The sequence below is a fragment of the Salmo salar genome, chromosome ssa29 (assembly GCF_905237065.1).
Source record: "Salmo salar chromosome ssa29, Ssal_v3.1, whole genome shotgun sequence".
NCBI lineage: Eukaryota > Metazoa > Chordata > Actinopteri > Salmoniformes > Salmonidae > Salmo > Salmo salar.
In genome coordinates this window covers 6,560,350-6,580,896 of record NC_059470.1, presented here as the reverse complement: position 1 = coordinate 6,580,896, position 20,547 = coordinate 6,560,350, and the positions used below count along the sequence as shown (strand labels likewise).

Below are 20,547 nucleotides of genomic sequence, written 5' to 3'. Positions count from 1 at the left end.
AAGAGTGAGGGAATGAAAGAAAGCATGGGCAAAGAAGGGGGAGTGAAAGGGGGGACATGAGAGAGATGGAGACAGTGATTGTAAAGGTTTCTATAATGGTTGCTGTACTGTATTTGTGATGTGTTCAAATTTGTTTTGGCTCGTGTGCGTCCATGTTTTTTTGCGACTAATGTTTACTTTTAGTGTGTATGTCAATAGTTCATCCTTAACCAGTACAGGAATGATCCTAAATCCCAGCTCCAGCAGTTCTGCCTGACCCTGGGCACAGAGGGCAAGGAGCCTGACATCCCCCTCTACAAGTAAGCTACTGCTCTCTCCATCCCTCTCTCCCCCCTCTATAAGTAAGCTGTTCCCTCACTCCATACAAGCTGTTCTTCCTCTCTTTTTCTCCCAGACTCTCTCTTTATCTCTGCTGTTATCTTTTTCATCCTTTCACATGCGTCTCTCACCCTGACCACTGTCGTTCCATTCAGAGACGGGCTGAACTACTTGGGCCATGGATTGTGGTGGAGAAAGGCTGGTGAAGCACTCTGATTTGTCAAATAGAAATTAAGTAATAAAAAGTCACTGTGTGTGTGTGTGTGTGTGTGAGACACTTTTTTGTCCACACAGGTTTTGTCCATGGTAACCTTGACAGCCTCCCCTAGCATAACATAGTGAATGGTCGTGCTGTGTTGGGTAAAGGTCTTTGTTGTTGGCATAAATAAGCACAACTCCCAAAGATACCTTTTATTTGACAAAAGGTCAAGGAGCAAGTGTCGTTTGACTGACCACATCCCAAGTCCCACAGCGAAATAAGCTAGGCTAAATGTCTCCATGTAAACTGACAATTGACGAACAGTGTTTATGAGAACTGTGGGTGGGTGTGGGTGTATTCCCTTCGAGGACCAGCCTGTTTGGAATTCACCACAATGTATACAGTACTTGACTCTCTTGTTAAAATCACTTGAGAAATTTGATTCTGATTAAGGTCTAGATATTTAATGAGAAGCAACAGAGGGGTTCTGATAACAGGGTTTGGGATATGTCCAAAATGGCACAATATTCCCAGCATACATATAGTGCATTTGGAAGTATTCAGACCCATACACTTTTTCAGCATTTTGTTACATTACAGCCTTATTCTAAAATGGATGAAATTGTTTTTTCCCCTCACCAATCTACACACAATACCCCATAATGACAAAGCAAAAACTGAAATATCACATTTACATAAGTATTCAGACCCTTTACTCAGTACAACCTTTGGCAGCAAATACAGCCTTGTCTTCTTGAGTATGACACCACAAGCTTGGCATGCCTGTATTCGCGGAGTTTTTCACATTCTTTTCTGCAGATCCTCTCAAGCTCTGTCAGGTTGGATGGGGAGCGTCGCTGCACAGCTCTTTTCAGGTCTCTCCAGAGATGTTCGATCGGGTTCAAGTCCGGGCTCTGGCTGGGCCACTCGAGGACATTCAGAGACTTCTCCCAAAGCCACTCCTGTGTTGTCTTGGCTGTGTGCTTAGGGTCATTGTCCTGTTGGAAAGTTAACCTTCTCCCCAGTCTGAGGTCCTAGGCACTCTGGAGAAGGTTTTCATCAAGAATCTCTCTTTCCCTCGATCCTGACTAGTCTCCCACTCCCTGCCACTGAAAAACATCCCCTCAGCATGATTCTGCCACCACCATGCTTCACCGTAGGGATGGTATTGGCCAGGTGATGAGCGGTGCCTCGTTTCCTCCAGACATGATGCTTGGCATTTAGGAAAAAGAGTTCAATCTTGGTTTCATCAAACCATAGAATCTTGTTTCTCTTGTTTCTCAACCAAACAAATTCAAAAAAGAACAAAACCTTTCTCTTTGTCATTACGAGCTATTGTGTGTAAATTGAAAATAAAATAATGCTTATAATGCATTTTAGAATAATGCTTTAACGTAACAAAATGTGGAAAATGCACTGTAGTGCACTACTTTTGACCAGAGCACTATGCTATGTTCCCTGGTCAAAAAGTAGTGCATTATATAAGGAATAGGGTGCCATTTGGGACACAGCCTTGGTGATCTGCCATTTTGATCAAACAGTCCATTTTAGAATATTTAAAATGTATGTGAAGCCTTTCCGTGATTCCTCGCATACTATTGCTTTGCCTCCTTCTGAACCGTATTTGAGGAGAAGATCCAAGGAGATAGGGGGAGATAGGATGCAAGGAATCAAGAAAAGATACATTGGGAAAAGACATATGCAACAAGGTAAAAAAACCTCACACATTTCATGCACCATCTGGTACTCTGGCAGTTTGATCATCAACACCCTTCCCTCTGTCAAATCTCAGAGAGAAAGCCCTCAGGATGATTTTAACATTGGCGTCAGCACACAGGCCTTCAAGGGGCAATCTGCAATTCAAGCAACAACAAAACAGACACCCTGCCTCCTTTTTAGGTAAACAGTTTACAATTACATTGTTTACAAACAATGGAGTAAAACAAGCCTATATTTTGGGTTTTGATGGGGTAAAACAGTTCACCTAAAATCATGAGATATTTATAAGTTATATTCTTCAAGAATCAATGGTTGTATATCATTCATTTGAAAGTCCAAAAATGGATGTCACAATCGCAGATTGGCCCTTTAAGCTTTGTCACTACAGTGTTAGCAAACTCCTCACCAGGGGTAGTATATTACGGACTGCAGTGGTCACAGTAGAAACACTATTGATTTCCTTCATTCAAACATATCACCCAATAATCTAGGTGTTTGTGTGTTGGAGCAGGGTGAGATCTTCACATGCTGAGAATTCTAGTGCAGACTGGAATGTAACCTACCACAACCCTGGTAGAGATTGACCTGGTCAACTTGACATTGATGACTCCTCACCCGGAACCAGGACCATCTAATTCAAATCTGGAACTCAAATCCAGTTCCACTGCTTTTCATTATTCCCTTCTAATCAGGGATTGATTTAAACCCGGGACCCCAGGTTGGTGCAATTAATTATCAGGTAGAACAGAAGAAAACGGCAGTAGTCCGGACCTCGTAGGGTAAGATTTGCATACCACTGGTATAAACAGGGCCTAATGTGAACAGCGATACTACATTTAAAATCAAACCGTTAGTCCCTACTCCCTAGGTAGACACCAATGTAACCAACACCCATGGGCTCAGGCTTGATTTGGAACGCAGTTTGACAGTGTTTCTAAGGAAGGGTTCTGAGACTTCCATAATGAGCCCATGCAGACTGGAATGTAACCAACCAACCACCCCTTTTAAAGACTGACATGGGCTGTGTCCCAAAATGCACCATATTATCTACAGTATACTGTGCAATCAGAAAGTCTTCAGGCACCTTGACTTTTTCCACATTTTGTTACATTAAAGCCTTATTCTAAAATTGATGAAATAAAAAAAAATCCTCATCCATCTACACACAATACTCCATAATGACAGAGTGAAAACAGATTTTAAATTTTTGTCAAATTTATAAAAAATTAACAACAGCAAACGTTATTTATATAAGTAATCAGTCCCTTTGCTTTGGGACTCGAAATTGAGCTCAGGTGCACCCTGTTTCCATTGATTATCCTTGAGAGGTTTCTACAGTTGATTGGAAAGGCGCACACCTGTTTATATAAGGTCCACAGTTGAAAGTGCATGTCAGAGAAAAACTCAAGCCATGAGGTCGAAGGAATTGTCTATAGAGCTCTGAGACAGGATTGTGTCGAGGCACAGATCTGGGGACGGGTACCAAAACATTTCTGCAGCATTGAAGGTCCCCAAGAACACAGTGGCCTCTGTCATTCTTAAATGGAATAAGTTTGGACCCACTAAGACTCTTCCTAGAGCTGGGCGCCCGGCCAAACTGAGCAATCGTGGGAGAAGGGCCTTGGTCAGGGAGGTGAGCAAGAACCCGATGGTCACTCTGACAGAGCGCTAGGGTTCCTCTGTGGAGATGGGAGAACCTTCCAGAAGGACAACCATCTCTGCAGCACTCCACCAATCAGGCCTTTATGGTAGAGTGGCCAGACGAAAGCCACTCCTCAGTAAAGGCACATGACAGCCCGCTTGGAGTTTGCCAAAAGGCACCTAAAGAACTCTCAAACCATGAGAAACAAGATTCTCTGGTGTGATGAAACCAAGATTGAACTCTTTGGCCTGAATGCCAAGCGTCACGTCTGGAGGAAACCTGGCACCATCTTCTACGGTGAAGGCATGGTGGCAGAATCTTGCTGTGGGGATGTTTTTGGCGGCAGGGACTGGGAGACTAGTCAGGATTGAGGGAAGATGAATGGAGCAAAGTACAGAGAGATCCTTGATGAAAACCTGCTCTAGAGAGCTCAGGACCTCAGACTGGGGCGAAGGTTGACCTTCCAACAGGACATCAACTCTAAGCACACAGCCAAGACAATGCAGGACTGGCTTCGGGACAAGTCTCTGAATGTCCTTGAGTGGCCCAGCCAGAGCCCGGACTTGAACCTGATCAAATATTTCTGGAAAGACCTGAAAATAGCTGTACAGAGACGTTCCTCATCCAACCTGACAGACCTTGAGAGGATCTGCAAAGAATGTGAGAAACTCCCCAAATACAGGTGTGCCAAGCTTGTAGCATCATACCCAAAGGTGCTTCAACAAAGTACTGAGTAAAGGGTCTGAATATTCATGTAAATATGATATATATATATTTTTTATATATACATTAATACATTATGGGGTATTGTGTGTAGAATTTGATTGTAGAAATTGTATTGAATACATTTTAGAATAAGGATGTAACGTAATAAACTGTGGAAAAAGTCAAGGGGTCTGAATACTTTGTGAATGCACTTTATAGTGTGCTACCAAAATCCTTGTGGGTAATTATAGGGAATACGGTTTCATTTTGGCACACCGCTAGTCACCTAGACAACCATGACCCTGATCCAGCTCTCTACATGAGGTCATGAGTACAGAGACAAGGGGCAATTGGTATGACGTGCATTCCATAGAATCCCAACCCACTTTCTCACCCACACACTCACACACACAAAAATTCCACTCTCCTCTTAGACAGGAAAATGTGTCCAAGTCAGCGAGCTATTAAAGAGTGCTTTTAGCATGGAGTGAAATGAAGAGTCACACAGAGTGTTCTAGGCCCCCTCACTAGCTGTACAGAGAACTTGACTGAGTCTGTGACCACTACTACAGACTCTAAGAGCCTGAGAGATAGTCACGCACTGTGTTTGTACTGTACTTTGTCTATCTGCCTACATTTTCATTCATTCATTGTACAGTACCTGTCAAAAGTTTGTTCGCACCTACTCATTCAAGGGTTTTTCTTTATTTTTTCTATTTTCTACATTGTAGAATAATAGTGAAGACATCAAAACTATGAAATGACACATATGGAATCATGGAGTAAACATAAGTGTTTTACAAATCACAATATATTTTATATTTGAGATTCTTCAAAGTAGCCACCCTTTGCATTGATGACAGCTTTGCACACTCTTGGCATTCTCTCAACCAGCTTCATGAGGTAGTCACCTGGAATGCAGTTAATTTGTGGAATTTCTTTCCTTCTTAATGTGTTTGAGCCAATCAGTTGTGTTGTGACAAGGTGGGGGTGGTATACAGAAGATAGCCCTATTTGGTAAAATACCAAGTGCATATTATGGAAAGAACAGTTCAAATAAGCAAAGAGAAATGACAGTCCATCAATACCTTAAGACATGAAGGTCAGTCAATCTGGAAAATTTCAAGATCTTTAAAAGTTTCTTCAAGTGCAGTCGCAAAAAAACATCAAGCACTATGATGAAACTAGCTCTCATGAGGACCGCCACAGGAAAGGAAGACCCAGAGTTACCTCTGCTGCAGAGGATAAGTTCATTAGAGTTACCAGCCAAAGAAATTGCAGCCCAAATAAATGCTTCACAGAGTTCAAGTACAAGACACATCTCAACATCAACTGTTCAGAGGAGACTGGGTGAATCAGGCCTTCATGGTCGATTTGCTGCAAAGAAACCACTGCTAAAAGACACCAATAAGAAGAAAATACTTGCTTGGGCCAAGAAATACGAGAAATAACATTAGTCCGGTGGAAATCTATCCTTTGGGCTGATGAGTCCAAATTTGAGATTTTTGGTTCCAACCACCTTGTCTTTGTGAGACGCAGAGTAGGTAAACAGATGAACTCCGCACGTGTGGTTCCCACTGTGAAGCATGGAGGAGGAGGTGTGATGGTGTGGAGTTGCTTTGCTGGTGACTCTGTCTGTGATTTATTTAGAATTCAAGGCACACTTTACCAGCATGACTACCACAACGTTCTACAATGTAGAAAATAGTCAAAATTAAGAAAAACCATTGAATGAGCAGGTGTGTCCAAACTTGACAGGTGCTGTATATATTTATGCAGGGCAATCAACTCAATAACAATTGCCTGAGTCCTGGGATCCAACAAATCAACACAAACACACATATTATATACTGAATAAAAATATTAACGCAACAAGCAACAATTTCATAAATTTTACTGAAAAATCTTGTCACAGTATTTTTGGGCATTCATATTGCCATCTATAAAATGCAGTTGTTTTCATTGTCCACAGATTATGCCTGCACATACCATAACCCCACCTCCACCATGGGGAACTCTGTTCACAACGTTGACATCAGCAAACCTCTCACCCGTACGAAGCTATACATGCGGTCTGCGTTTGTGAGACCGGTTGGATGTACTGCCAAATTCTCTAAAACAACATTGGAGGCAGCTTATGGTAGAGAAATTAACATTCATTTCCCTTGCAAAAGCTCTGGTGGATATTCCTGCAGTCAGCATGCCAATTTCGCACTCCCTCAAAACTTGAGATGTCTGTGGCATTGTGTTGTGTGACAAAGCTGCACATTTTTGAGTGGCCTTTTATTGTCTCCAGCACAAGGTGCACCTGTGTAATGATCATGCTGTTTAATCAGCTTCTTGATATGCCACACCTGTCATGTGGATGGATTATCTTGGCAAAGGAGAAATTCACACTTACAGGGATGTAAACAAATTTGTGCACAAAATTTGAGAGAGATGCGCTTTTTGTGCATATGGAGAATTTCTGGGATCTTTTATTTCAGCTCATGAAACATGTGACCAACACTTCACATGTTGTGTTTATTTTTTTGTTCAGTATATACAGTATGTTTATCTCCAGGTTCCCTTGGAGAGTTCATCAATGAGCTTGACGCCTTGATAAGTTCCTTTCCTGAGGATGGCTCACCTCTCACAGTTCTGGGTGACTTTAACCTCCCCACGTCTACCTTTGACTCATTCCTCTCTGCCTCCTTCTTTCCACTCCTCTCCTCTTTTGACCTCACCCTCTCACCTTCCCCCCTACTCACAAGGCAGGCAATACGCTTGACCTCATCTTTACTAGATGCTGTTCTTCCACTAATCTCATTGCAACTCCCCTCCAAATCTCCGACCACTACCTTGTATCCTTTTCCCTCTTGCTCTCATCCAACACTTCTCACTCTGCCCCTACTCGGATGGTATTGCGCCGTCCCAACCTTCGCTCTCTCTCTCCCGCTACTCTCTCCTCTTCCATCCTATCATCTCTTCCCTCTGCTCAAACCTTCTCCAACCTATCTCCTGATTCTGCCTCCTCAACCCTCCTCTCCTCCCTTTCTGCATCCTTTGATTTTCTCTGTCCCCTATCCTCCAGGCCGGCTCGGTCCTCCCCTCCTGCTCCGTGGCTCGACGACTCACTACGAGCTCACAGAACAGGGCTCCGGGCAGCCGAGCGGAAATGGAGGAAAACTCGCCTCCCCTGCGGACCTGGCATCCTTTCACTCACTCCTCTCTACATTCTCCTCTTCTGTCTCTGCTGCTAAAGCCACTTTCTACCACTCTAAATTCCAAGCATCTGCCTCTAACCCTAGGAAGCTCTTTGCTACCTTCTCCTCCCTCCTGAATCCTCCTCCCCCCCCTCCTCCCTCTCTGCGGATGACTTCGTCAACCATTTTGAAAAGAAGGTTGACGATATCCGATCCTCGTTTGCTAAGTCAAACGACACCGCTTGTCCTGCTCACACTGCCCTACCCTGTGCTTTGACCTCTTTCTCCCCTCTCTCTCCAGATGAAATCTTGCGTCTTGTGACGGCCGGCCGCCCAACAACCTGCCCACTTGACCCTATCCCCTCCTCTCTTCTCCAGACCATTTCCGGAGACCTTCTCCCCTTCCTCACCTCGCTCATCAACTCATCCTTGACCGCTGGCTACGTCCCTTCCGTCTTCAAGAGAGCGAGAGTTGCACCCCTTCTGAAAAAAACCTACACTCGATCCCTCCGATGTCAACAACTACAGACCAGTATCCCTTCTTTCTTTTCTCTCCAAAACTCTTGAACGTGCCGTCCTTGGCCAGCTCTCCTGCTATCTCTCTCAGAATGACCTTCTTGATCCTAATCAGTCAGGTTTCAAGACTGGGCATTCAACTGAGACTGCTCTTCTCTGTGTCACGGAGGCTCTCCGCACTGCTAAAGCTAACTCTCTCTCCTCTGCTCTCATCCTTCTAGACCTATCTGCTGCCTTTGATACTGTGAACCATCAGATCCTCCTCTCCACCCTCTCCGAGTTGGGCATCTCCGGCGCGGCCCACGCTTGGATTGCGTCCTACCTGACAGGTCGCTCTTACCAGGTGGCGTGGCAAGAATCTGTCTCCGCACCATGCGCTCTCAGCACTGGTGTCCCCCAGGGCTCAGTTCTAGGCCCTCTCCTATTCTCGCTATACACCAAGTCACTTGGCTCTGTCATATCCTCACATGGTCTCTCCTATCATTGCTATGCAGACGACACACAATTAATCTTCTCCTTTCCCCCTTCTGATAACCAGGCGGCGAATCGCATCTCTGCATGTCTGTCAGACATATCAGTGTGGATGACGGATCACCACCTCAAGCTGAACCTCGGCAAGACGGAGCTGCTCTTCCTCCCGGGGAAGGACTGCCCGTTCCATGATCTCGCCATCACGGTTGACAACTCCCTTGTGTCCTCCTCCCAGAGTGCTAAGAACCTTGACGTGATCCTGGACAACACCCTGTCGTTCTCCACTAACATCAAGGCGGTGACCCGATCCTGTAGGTTCATGCTCTACAACATTCGCAGAGTACGACCCTGCCTCACACAGGAAGCGGCGCAGGTCCTAATCCAGGCACTTGTCATCTCCCGTCTGGATTACTGCAACTCGCTGTTGGCTGGGCTCCCTGCCTGTGCCATTAAACCCCTACAACTCATCCAGAACGCCGCAGCCCGTCTGGTGTTCAACCTTCCCAAGTTCTCTCACGTCACCCCGCTCCTCCGCTCTCTCCACTGGCTTCCAGTTGAAGCTCGCATCCGCTACAAGACCATGGTGATTGCCTACGGAGCTGTGAAGGGAACGGCACCTCCATACCTTCAGGCTCTGATCAGGCCCTACACCCAAACAAGGGCACTGCGTTCATCCACCTCTGGCCTGCTGGCCCCCCCTACCTCTGAGGAAGCACAGTTCCCGCTCAGCCCAGTCAAAACTGTTCGCTGCTCTGGCACCCCAATGGTGGAACAAGCTCCCTCACGACACCAGGACAGCGGAGTCAATCACCACCTTCCGGAGACACCTGAAACCCCACCTCTTTAAGGAATACCTAGGATAGGATAAAGTAATCCTTCTAACCCCCCCTTAAAAGATTTAGATGCACTATTGTAAAGTGGTTGTTCCACTGGATATCATAAGGTGAATGCACCAATTTGTAAGTCGCTCTGGATAAGAGCGTCTGCTAAATGACTTAAATGGAAATGGAAATGTTTGTCTGTCTGTACGGTATGTGTGTGCTGCTTGGAACTGACAGCCTCCCTAATGCTTCCCATACTGCAAAGTTTTCTTTGGTTTATGCTACTTTTCAGTTTTTCTGTCTGTTTGGTTTCAAATTCAGACGCACAGAGGAACAGTTAGTATTTGTTTGGAACATGCCACAGGCCTCTTCATTTGTAAGTGAGAAATAGGATTTAATTATTGATAAAGTGACATAAGTGACCACATTGCATTAAAAATGAATAGCTTTCCTGAAAGTAATATAGTAAATTGGCTGTTAATAATTTAGGGTACTCAAAACCCTGGGTGTTTTGTGTCTGTGTGGTTTATGCTAATGTTAACATTTTTGACATCTACAAGTGTTGTTTGTTTACTTGTTCTTGCTTACCCCTGCTGAAATCTAAGCAAAATGGGTGATGTTAAATGTATTTTTAAATGTTTTATATGATATGAATATGATCTTTTCCTTGTTTTTCTCCCTGAGTGTGCTGCTTTCTCACATATTTCTACACAACACCAAAGTTTGATGGGGCATTGTCTTTCTCTTATGTCTTTATTTTATCCCTCCTCCCGACGTGTAAAATTTGTAGCAGAGGAACACACATCTTCTTCCCATTCAGAGATGATGGGGGACTATATGCTGTTGATATGTCCCTCAGATGAATCAAAGCTTTTCTCCAGCTCAGGGTGTCTCTCTCCATCTTTCTTCTTTCTATATATCTGTCTCTCTCTTCTCTCTCCTTTTCTCTCTCTCACTTTGTCCTCTTTTCTCTATCTTTCTCTCTCTGTCTGACTTTATTTTGTTATTTTCCAGAAGGACAATACCAACGTCTAGGGTCCTTGAGCATTCTCATATTATTTCTCTCTCTTGTCCTCACCCTCACTCATCCCACTCTTCTTTTCATATGTTTGTTGCAGGACCTTGCAGACAGTGGGGCCGGGCCGTCTCATGCGCAGACCTACACTGTGGCTGTATATTTCAAAGAAGAGAGGATAGGCTGTGGCAAGGGCCCAAGGTATGTAGACCCACAGCACCCACCCAATAGGCAGAGTAAGCATGCAACTCAAAATGGGACCCTATTCCCCATGGAGCCCTGGTCAAAGGTAATGCACTATAATGGGAATAAGTTGGCATTTGGGACGCATTCCTTAGTGTGCTCCGCTCTGCTCAATGCACGTCTAATGGGCTCTAGAAATAATGGCAATTTTTTATTGATAGTGTTTATTATAGCAATTAAGCTTTCAGTGGCTGTTCTATTGGTAGTGACATTATGCAGAATGAAAATTAATCGATTCATTATTGAATTGACATAAATAATATTATAGAAACAACATCACTTTGAAGAGGGGAAATGCACTGTGACGTAGAGTGAGAGACCGCACAGAGTGCGTCTCTCTCTGGAAATAGCTTAGCTCTGGTCTACAGAATTAGTGCGGCTTGCGGACACTAAGCCTTCCTTTACTCACACTCTGGACTATATCTAGGGCTAGCTGTGAAGATAGACAGCACACAGTGAGTCCCTCCGGTTGCGTCCCAAATGGCACCCTGTTCCCTATATAGTACATTACTTTGACCAGGGCCAATAGGGCTGTGGTCGTATGGCTCTGGTCAAAAGTAGTGCACTATAAAGGGAATAGGGTGCCATTTGGGATGCAGAATCTCTCCGGGGCTAAGTGGGGTTTGGTTTGGTTCTACCTGTGATCTGTCTCTTCACAGGAACAGGGCGTAAGGGGTGGGGAGGGCTTTTGTGAAGAAGCCTAGGGTAAAGCAAGTGTGAATCGCTGCATGAAGGAAGGCCCTTTCAGGGTGGAGGAGAGCATAAGAGATAAAACCCTTTGGCTCAGCTTAGGAGGAATAAAACGGAAATGCATCAAACATCTCTCAACCCTCTGCATTGGAAATCCCTCTCCTTGGCCCCCTTGAAAGAGCTCTCTGCCTCTAAGCTGGTGATAACTTTGTCCCCTCCATAGTATCTCTACCCAGCTTACTGTTTTTATATTTACTGAATTTTAAGCCCCACTACCCCCCTGCCTCTTGGCTATGATCACATAATGCATAATATAATATATACTGAGAGCGGTACGGTAAACAGTGCCTGGCCCAAAGGCTTAGCTACCTCTGTAAGATGAATGCATGGTGCTAGCTACCTGGGATTGTTAGGAGGAAAAATGGGCTTTGGGGGAAAAAAACTTTTATATATAATCCTCTGTCTTTGGCCTGCTCTCAGACTACAGCATATGAAAAGGATGTTTTGAATATGCTTAAGACCTTTTTTCTTGTCTGTCTTTCTCTCTATTTTATTTATGAATTTTTCTCCCTTTCAATCCAGTATCCAACAGGCGGTGATGGGCGCTGCTATAGACGCGCTCGAGAAATCTAAGTTGTTTGAAGAAGAGTCATTTGTAACCACCACTACATCTTATATGTTTAATAAGCCCTAGCTTGTCGATAAAAAAAATATAAATGGCTGCCAATGTTTTAAGTTCCTGGGCGTACATATCACAGACAAACTGAAATGGTCCACCCACACAGACAGTGTGGTGAAGAAGGCGCCTCTTCAACCTCAGGAGGCTGAAGAAATTTAGCTTGTCACCCAAAACTCTGACAAACTTTTACAGATGCACAATCGAGAGCATCCTGTCGGGCAGTATCACAGCCTGGAATGGCAACTGCACCGCCCTCAACCACAAGGCTCTCTAGAGAGTGGTGCGGACTGCACAACGCATCACCAGCGGCAAACAACATGCCCTCCATGACACCGACAGCACCAAATGTCACAGGAAGGCCAAAAAGATCTTCAAGAACAACAACCACCCGAGCCACTGCCTGTTCACACCGCTATCATCCAGAAGGCGAGGTCAGTACAGGTGCATCAAAGCTGGGACCGAGAGATTGAAAAACCGCAACTCTCAAGGCCATCAGACTGCTAAACAGCAATCACTAACTCAGAGATGCTGCTGCCTACATTGAGACCCAATCACTGGACACTTTAATAAATGGATCACTAGTCACTTTAAACAATGCCACTTTAAATAATTCCACTTTAATAATGTTTACATATCTTACATTACTCATATCACATGTATATACTGTATTGTATACCATCTATTGCACCTTGCCTGTGCCGCTCGGCCATCGCTCATCCATATACTTGTATGTACATATTCTCATTCACCCCTTTAGATTTGTGTGTATTAGGTAGTTGTTGGAGAATTCTTTGATTACTTGATAGATATTACTGCACTGTCGGAACTAGAAGCAGAAGCAGTTCGCTACACTAGCACTAACATCTGCTAACCATGTGTATGTGACCAATAATATTGGATTGATTTGATGTACATTGGTCTGTCCAGTCATTAGAAGAAGTTGGAACCACCATTACATGTTTAAACGCTTCACAAATAGCCTACAGTTGAAGTCGGGAGTTTACATGCACACAGGTTGGAGTCATTGAAACAAATTTTTCAACCACTCCACAAATGTCTTGTTAACAAACTATAGTTTTGGCAAGTTGATTAGGACATCTACTTCGTGCATGACAGAAGTAATTTTTCCAACAATTGTTTACAGACAGATTATTTCACTTATAATTCACTGTATCACAATTCCGGTGTGTCAGAAGTTTACATACACTAAGATGATTGTGCCTTCAAACAGATTGGAAAATACCTGAAAATTATGTCATGGCTTTGGTAGCTTCTAATAGGCTAAATTACATCATTTGAGTCAATTGGAGGTGTACCTGTGGATGTATTTCAAGGCCTACCTTCAAACTCAGTGCCTCTTTGCTTGACATCATGGGAAAATCAAAATAAATCAGCCAAGACCTCATAAAAAGAATTGTAGACCTCCACAAGTCTGGTTCATCCTTGGGAGCAATTTCCAAATACCTGAAAGTACCACGTTCATCTGTACAAACAATGGTACGCAAGCATAAACACCATGGGACCACGCAGCCGTCATACCGCTCAGGAAGGAGACGTGTTCTGTCTCCTAGAGATGAACGTACTTTGGTGCGAAAAGTGAAAATCAATCCCAGAACGACAGCAAAGGACCTTGTGAAGATGCTGGAGGAAACAGGTACAAAAGTATCTATATCCACAATAAAACGAGTCCTATATCGACATAACCTGAAAGGCCGCTCAGCAACGAAGAAGCCACTGCTCCAAAACCGCCAATAAAAAAGCCAGACTACGGTTTGAAACTGCACATGGGGACAAAGATCGTACTTTTTGTAGAAATCCCAACCGTGAAGAACGGGGGTGGCAGCATCATGTTGTGGGGGTGCTTTGCTGCAGGAGGGACTGGTTCACTTCACAAAATATATCGCATCATAAGGAAGGAAAGTTATGTGGATATATTGAGGCAACATCTCAAGACATCAGTCAGGAAGTTAAAGCTTGGTCGCAAATGGTTCTTCCAAATGGACAATGACCCCAAGCATACTTCCAAAGTTTTGGCAAAATGGCTTAAGGACAACAAAGTCAAGGTATTGGAGTGGCCATCACAAAGCCCTGACCTCAATCCTATAGAAAATATGTGGGCAGAACTGAAAAAGCATGTGTGAGCAAGGAGGCCTACAAACCTGAGTCAGTTACACCAGCTCTGTCAGGAAGAATGGGCCAAAATTCACCCAACTTCTTGTGGGAAGCTTGTGGAAGGCTACCTGAAAACGTTTGACCCAAGTTAAACAATTTAAAGGCAATGCTACCAAATACTAATTGAGTGTATGTAAAATTCTGACCCACTGGGAATGTGATGAAAGAAATAAAAGCTGAAATAAATCATTCTCTCTGCTATTATTCTGATATTTCACATTCTTAAAATAAAGTGGTGATCCTAACTGACCTAAGACAGGAAATCTTTACGAGGATTAAATGTCAGTAACTGTGAAAAACTGAGTTTAAATGTATTTGGCTAAGGTGTATGCAAACTTCCAACTTCAACTGTATAACTTTCTTTGGTGTCTTTTGAAATTCACTTCTCACAATTCACTTTTCACTTTAGTTTTTGGCCGTTTGTCATTAAACAGCACTTAAGGAAAATCTATAAACGTTTTAGCAAGATGTTGAGAAGGTCAAAGTTTTTATTTGATTTGGCCTGTAAATGAGGCCCTTAGCGGCCTGTGTTTGTGTCACGATCGTTAAAAGGAGTGGACCAAATCACAGCGTGGTAAGTGTTCATCGTATTTATTTACCTCAGAACACTACAAACAAAAACGAATAAACAATGAATACAACCGTAATGTCTTGTAGGCTTAACAAGCAGTACAAAATTAAGATCCCACAACTACAGGTGGGGAAAGGCTGCCTAAGTATGATTCCTAATCAGAGACAACGATAGACAACTGCCTCTGATTAGGAACCATACTCGGCTCAAAACAAAGAAATAGACATCATAGAATGCCCACCCCACCCCACACCCTGACCTAACCACATAGAGAAACAAACCCTCTCTCTCAGGTCAGGGCGTGACAGTTTGATACTGTTTGGGCGTTCACACCCTCACTTTTATGAAACATTAGTGTCTTACGGTGTTGTTTTTTACAACCCCCCCCTACCTCGCTCCCCCTCTTGCCATTTGAGGCGTAGAGAAGATAATCTCTCTCTCGCTTTACCTCTTCCTCCCCCCTTCCTATCTCTCTTCCCCTCTCTCCTTTTTTTTTTGTCTTCCTCCCATCCTTAATTATCTCCCCTGTGTAATCCCCCTGTCATAATGATTGATAGATGCTCATTGCTAGTAAATTAACATTTCCCTCATAAATTGCAGTTTCAAGTGGCTAGATTAGCAATGCCTCCTGAAAAGGTCAGTTCATTTAAAATCGTCTATCCCCTGCGAAGCCTCTTCCTCTCACTCCTTCAGACAGTACAAACTGTCCAGGGCTGCATCCCAAATGGCACCCTATGCACTATTATATAGTGCACTACCTTTATATAGGGGATGCGGCCCAGGGCTTGTTGGACTGTTGTTTCCTATCCTTAATAAAGCTAGCTACCTCCTGGGAGAGAGCGAGCCCCACCGACATCTCCCTACCGTACGGCTGAGACATTTAAAAACTTCTTGGACTCCTCAAGACTTTTGAACACAGCCATAGTTTGTCCAGGTTATGACTGATATATTTTCTCATTACCAGGGTCAGTCATTTCTCTGTGTTGGGGGCCCAATTATAGATACTGTACATTGAGCTCCAAAAGTATTTGGACAGCAACAATTTTGTTGTTGTTATGCTCTGTACTCCAGCACTTTGGATTTGAGATGATACAATGACTGAGGTTAAAGTGCAGACTCATCTTTAATTAGAGGGTATTTTCATAATAGATCGTGTGAACCGTTTAGAAACTACAACACTTTTTGTACATAGTCCCCCCATTTTAGGGGACCAAAAGTATTTGGACAAATTTACTTTGTATTGAATTAGTCAAAAGTTTAGTATTTGGTTACATATTCCTAGCACGCAATGATTACTTCAAGCTTGTAACTCTACAAACATGTTGGATGCATTTGCTGTTTGTTTTGGTTGTATTTAATATTATTTTGTGCCCAATAGAAATTAATGGTAAATAACGTATTGTGTCATTTTGGAGTCACTTTTATTGTAAACAAGAATAGAATGTTCCTAAACACCTCTACATTAATGTGGATGCTACCATGATTACGGATAGTCCTGAATTAGTCATGAATAGAGATGAGTGAGAAAGTTAGATGCACAAATATCATACCCCCAAGACATGCTAACACCATTATAATAACAGGGGAGGTTAACATTTTTGGTGGGGTATGATATTTGTGTGTCTAACTTTCTCACTCATCATTATTCACGATTCATTCAGGACTATTCGTGGACATTGTTACTCTTGGGTACTTGTCTTTTTAAACTCTGGTCAACCAGAGGGTTGCCGGTTTGAAACGCAACTCCGACGGATGAGCCGACAACTGGAATGAGCCTACAACTGGAGGATTGCTAGCATCATCCTTGATACCATCGCCTGCTGATGTGCCCTTCAGCATGGCACTAAACCCCTGCAATCCTCCTCTTCCTTTAGAACAAACTGTGTTGGACAGTTGTTTCCTCTATTAATAAGGCTAGCTACCTCCTGTGAGAGAGACGTCTCCCTACAGTACATGTGGGACATTTAAAAACTTCTCAAGACTTTTGAACATAGCCAAAGTTTGTCCAGGTTATGACTGAAGTCTCCCAAAGCGCTGACTCCCTACTAGCATGAATCATATCTATGTGTTAGGGGCCCAATTATGGATGTACAATGATCAAACAGTGTCCCTTTAATAAAGGGGAAATGTACAGGTAACTACCAAAATAAAGGAAACACTTGAGTAAATGAAGGATACAAAGTTTATTGAAAGCAGGTGGTTCCACACAGTGGAGTTAATTAAGCAATTAACATCCCATCATGCTTAGGGTCATGTATAAAAGGCCCAGTTGTCCATTATTTTGGCTACCAATGCTAGAAGAAAAGATTTCAGTGACTTTGAAAGAGGAGTCTCAAAGGTGTGTGTGTGTGTGTGTGTGTGTGTGTGTGTGTGTGTGTGTGTGTGTGTGTGTGTGTGTGTGTGTGTGTGTGTGTGTGTGTGTGTGTGTGTGTGTGTGTGTGTTTGTGCGTGCGTGCGTGTGTGCGTGCATGGGTGAGTGTTCCAATCAACATGTGTTCCATCAACAAAACACAAAATTATTACATTTCTGGTGGAAGAATGGTGTCGCATCCCTCCAATAGAGTTCCAGGCAGAATCTATGCCAAGTTGCATTGAAACTGTTCTGCCGGTTCATGGTGGCCCAATGACCTATTAAGACACTTTATGTTGGTGTTTCCTTTATTTTGGCACTTACCTGTAGATGGGGAGTGGACACTCCTGCATCCCAAATGCACTACCTTTGACCATGGCCTGCATATGGCTCTGGTCAAAATGATCTGTATTTAAAGGGGGATCTGTAGTTGGGAGTGGACTGTCTTGTGTTCTGTCTGTTTACACCTCGGTAACACCCAGGGATCACAGGACATATTATTCCACAGATAATGAGGGTAGAAAAGGAGTGTAGTCATAAATCCTAACTCTTCTGTATTGAGGATCCAACTTTCATTTGAGCGTTCAACTTTAATTATTTGCCATTTGTAAGTTGAAAATATATCTGAAATGCCATTGAAATGTATCTTAGATGAGATTTCAATATTGTGATCATATTGTCTCTCATGTGTTTGCCGGGGGCCTTTATTCCTTTATTTCTATACCAACACTAAATGGCTCTACTGTGTGCATCATTTGATTCATCATGGGTAGTTTTATTGCACTGAGCATTGAATGCATTTAACTATGGGTCGTTCCACCAATTTGGTGTTGTTTGAGAAGTGTAACTTAGTAAAATAAATAAATTTGATTTCACCTTTAACATTGTGTCATAAAGAGAGCATGTTGAACTTCATAAAAAACATGTTTTCCCATCTCAAGAGGTTAAAACCTGTTGGGGATAGGGGGCATTTAATCTGGTTACTACTCCTGCCCAGTAACTAGAATATGCATATAATTATAACCCTAAAGTTTCTAAAACTGTTTGAATGGTGTCTGTGAGTATAACAGAACTCATATGGCAGTCAAAACCCTGAGACAAATCCTGACAGGAAACTGAAATCTGATGTGTGGATATCACTTCAAACATTTGCCATTGAAACACACAGGGGGTTATGAATCATTTAGCACTTCCTAAGGCTTCCACTAGAGGTCCCCAGTCTTTACAAAGTGGTTTGAGTCTCCTACTATCAAAATTGACTGAAAGAGAGGCTGTGGAAAGTGGTCACAGGTGGAGGGCCATTTACCATTATGACGCCGCCGCCCATGGCTACCCTCCCCTTTCGAAACGTTTTGAAAGACAATGCAAACGTCCCCATGGAATATTACTGAAGCTCTGGTTGAAAAAGGCCCGAAAGATTTATGTTATACAACTTTTGACATGTTTGAACGAACTTAAATATAATTTTTTTGTACATTCGTGACGACAAGTCCTACTCAGCACGGTACATTTTCAATAGCCTTCGGAGCGCGCTAACAATTGGGACATAAATGATTAACTTTTTCAAACAAAACTACATTCGTTATGGACCTGGGATTCCTGGAAGTGCTTTCTGATAAAGATAATCAAAGGTAAGGTTTTATTTACAATAGTATTTTTGATGGTTGATCATTCCAAGATGGCTCCAACATGTATAGCCTAGCCTATTTTGCTGGGTATACCACGTCGTTTATTGCAAAGTGTGATTTCCCAGTAAAGTTATTTTTAAATCTGGCAAAGCAGTGGCATTCAAGACATGTTAATCTATAAGTCTTTGAATGACAATATAACATTTTAACAATGTTTTCGAATAGTAATTTTGTAAATTGTAGCGCTGATTTATCGGAAGCATTTGAGGGAAAAGATTTTCTGAATGTCACGCGCCGATGTAAAATGCTGTTTTTATATATAAATATGAACTTTATTGAACAAAAAATGCATGTATTGTGTAACATGATGTCCTAAGATTGTCATCTGATGAAGATTGTCAAAGGTTAGTGCTGCATTTAGCTGTGTTTTGGGTATTTGTGATGCATGCTAGTTGCTTTGAAAATGGCTGTGTGATTAATTCTGGCTGGCTTCTCTCCTAACATAATCTAATGTTTTGCTTTTGCTGTAAAACCTTTTTGAAATCGGACAACGTGGTTCGATTCAGGAGAGGTGTATCTATAAAACGGTGTAAAATAGTCATATGTTTGAGAAATTGAAGTTATAGCATTTATGAGGTTTTGCATTTCGCGCGACGCGATTCCACTGGCTGTTGATTAGGGTGGGACGCACAGACAGGTTAAATAAAAAAGTGTCTATTTAAGTGCCAAATAAAGTAACAGGGTTGACCGTAACAGGGTTGACAATTTCATTTGAAATCAGCCATAAATCACCTTGTAACAGCGGGAATGGAAGCTGTTTGTGTGCAGCAGGGAGTGTCAATTGAATGCAAGCTTCACAGGTTTGACGTGTTATGCTCGACCCACTCAGTTTCCCACCAGAAAATGGCTAAAAATAGTAGATTTTTTACAATTATGGTGCAAACTTGGATAAATGTTGGAGTTAAGTGGGTTAAAATCTTCCTAGAAGCCACAGATTGTACTTGGAGGGACATGTCAAAATGCTGAATTTTTGCACTTTACCAAGTCAGATTTATTGAGTTCTCCATATGATCTATATTAAGGGCACTTCATTTAATATAACAAGCTTTTAAAACGCAATATCGGTACACAATTTATACTTAAAATATCAATGGCACTCCTTTCCATATATATTTTTGTATTTTAATTGTTTTATTGAGAGGGATAGACAGAAATGAGCTAGGAGCCAGATAATTAAAGGGAACATAGAGTGAAGACCAGTGAGGCTGGGATTGGAAACCATGCAGCTAGGCAATTGCATAATGTGCTGAGGGTGCGTGGCCTTAACCACTCGACCAACCTCGGGGCACACGCATTTTCTCCTCTTACACTTAGTGCCTTACTCTAGCTACCAACAGTATGTCTCAGACTGTCCAAAGGGCTTCCTACGGTACTGTGTAATTCTTTCTGTCTGGATTCATTTCCATGTTTTATTTAAGGCCTTCTTGGGTATCGAGCCACTCAGTGAAATTGAACTTTTTGTTCGAAGGCACCACCGCCACGCCCACCTCCCACTTTCCTTCCTTGCCTCTCTCCCTACCTGACAGGCAAAAAAAAGGGAAAAAAGGAAAGGGGGTACCTAGC

At 42.8% G+C, this 20,547-nt stretch overlaps 1 pseudogene; it reads left to right on the top strand.

Annotated features, from left to right (window-relative positions):
• The window catches only part of LOC106590047 (ribonuclease 3-like), a 160,488-nt pseudogene that overhangs the window by 136,205 nt on the left and 3,736 nt on the right, over positions 1 to 20,547 (top strand).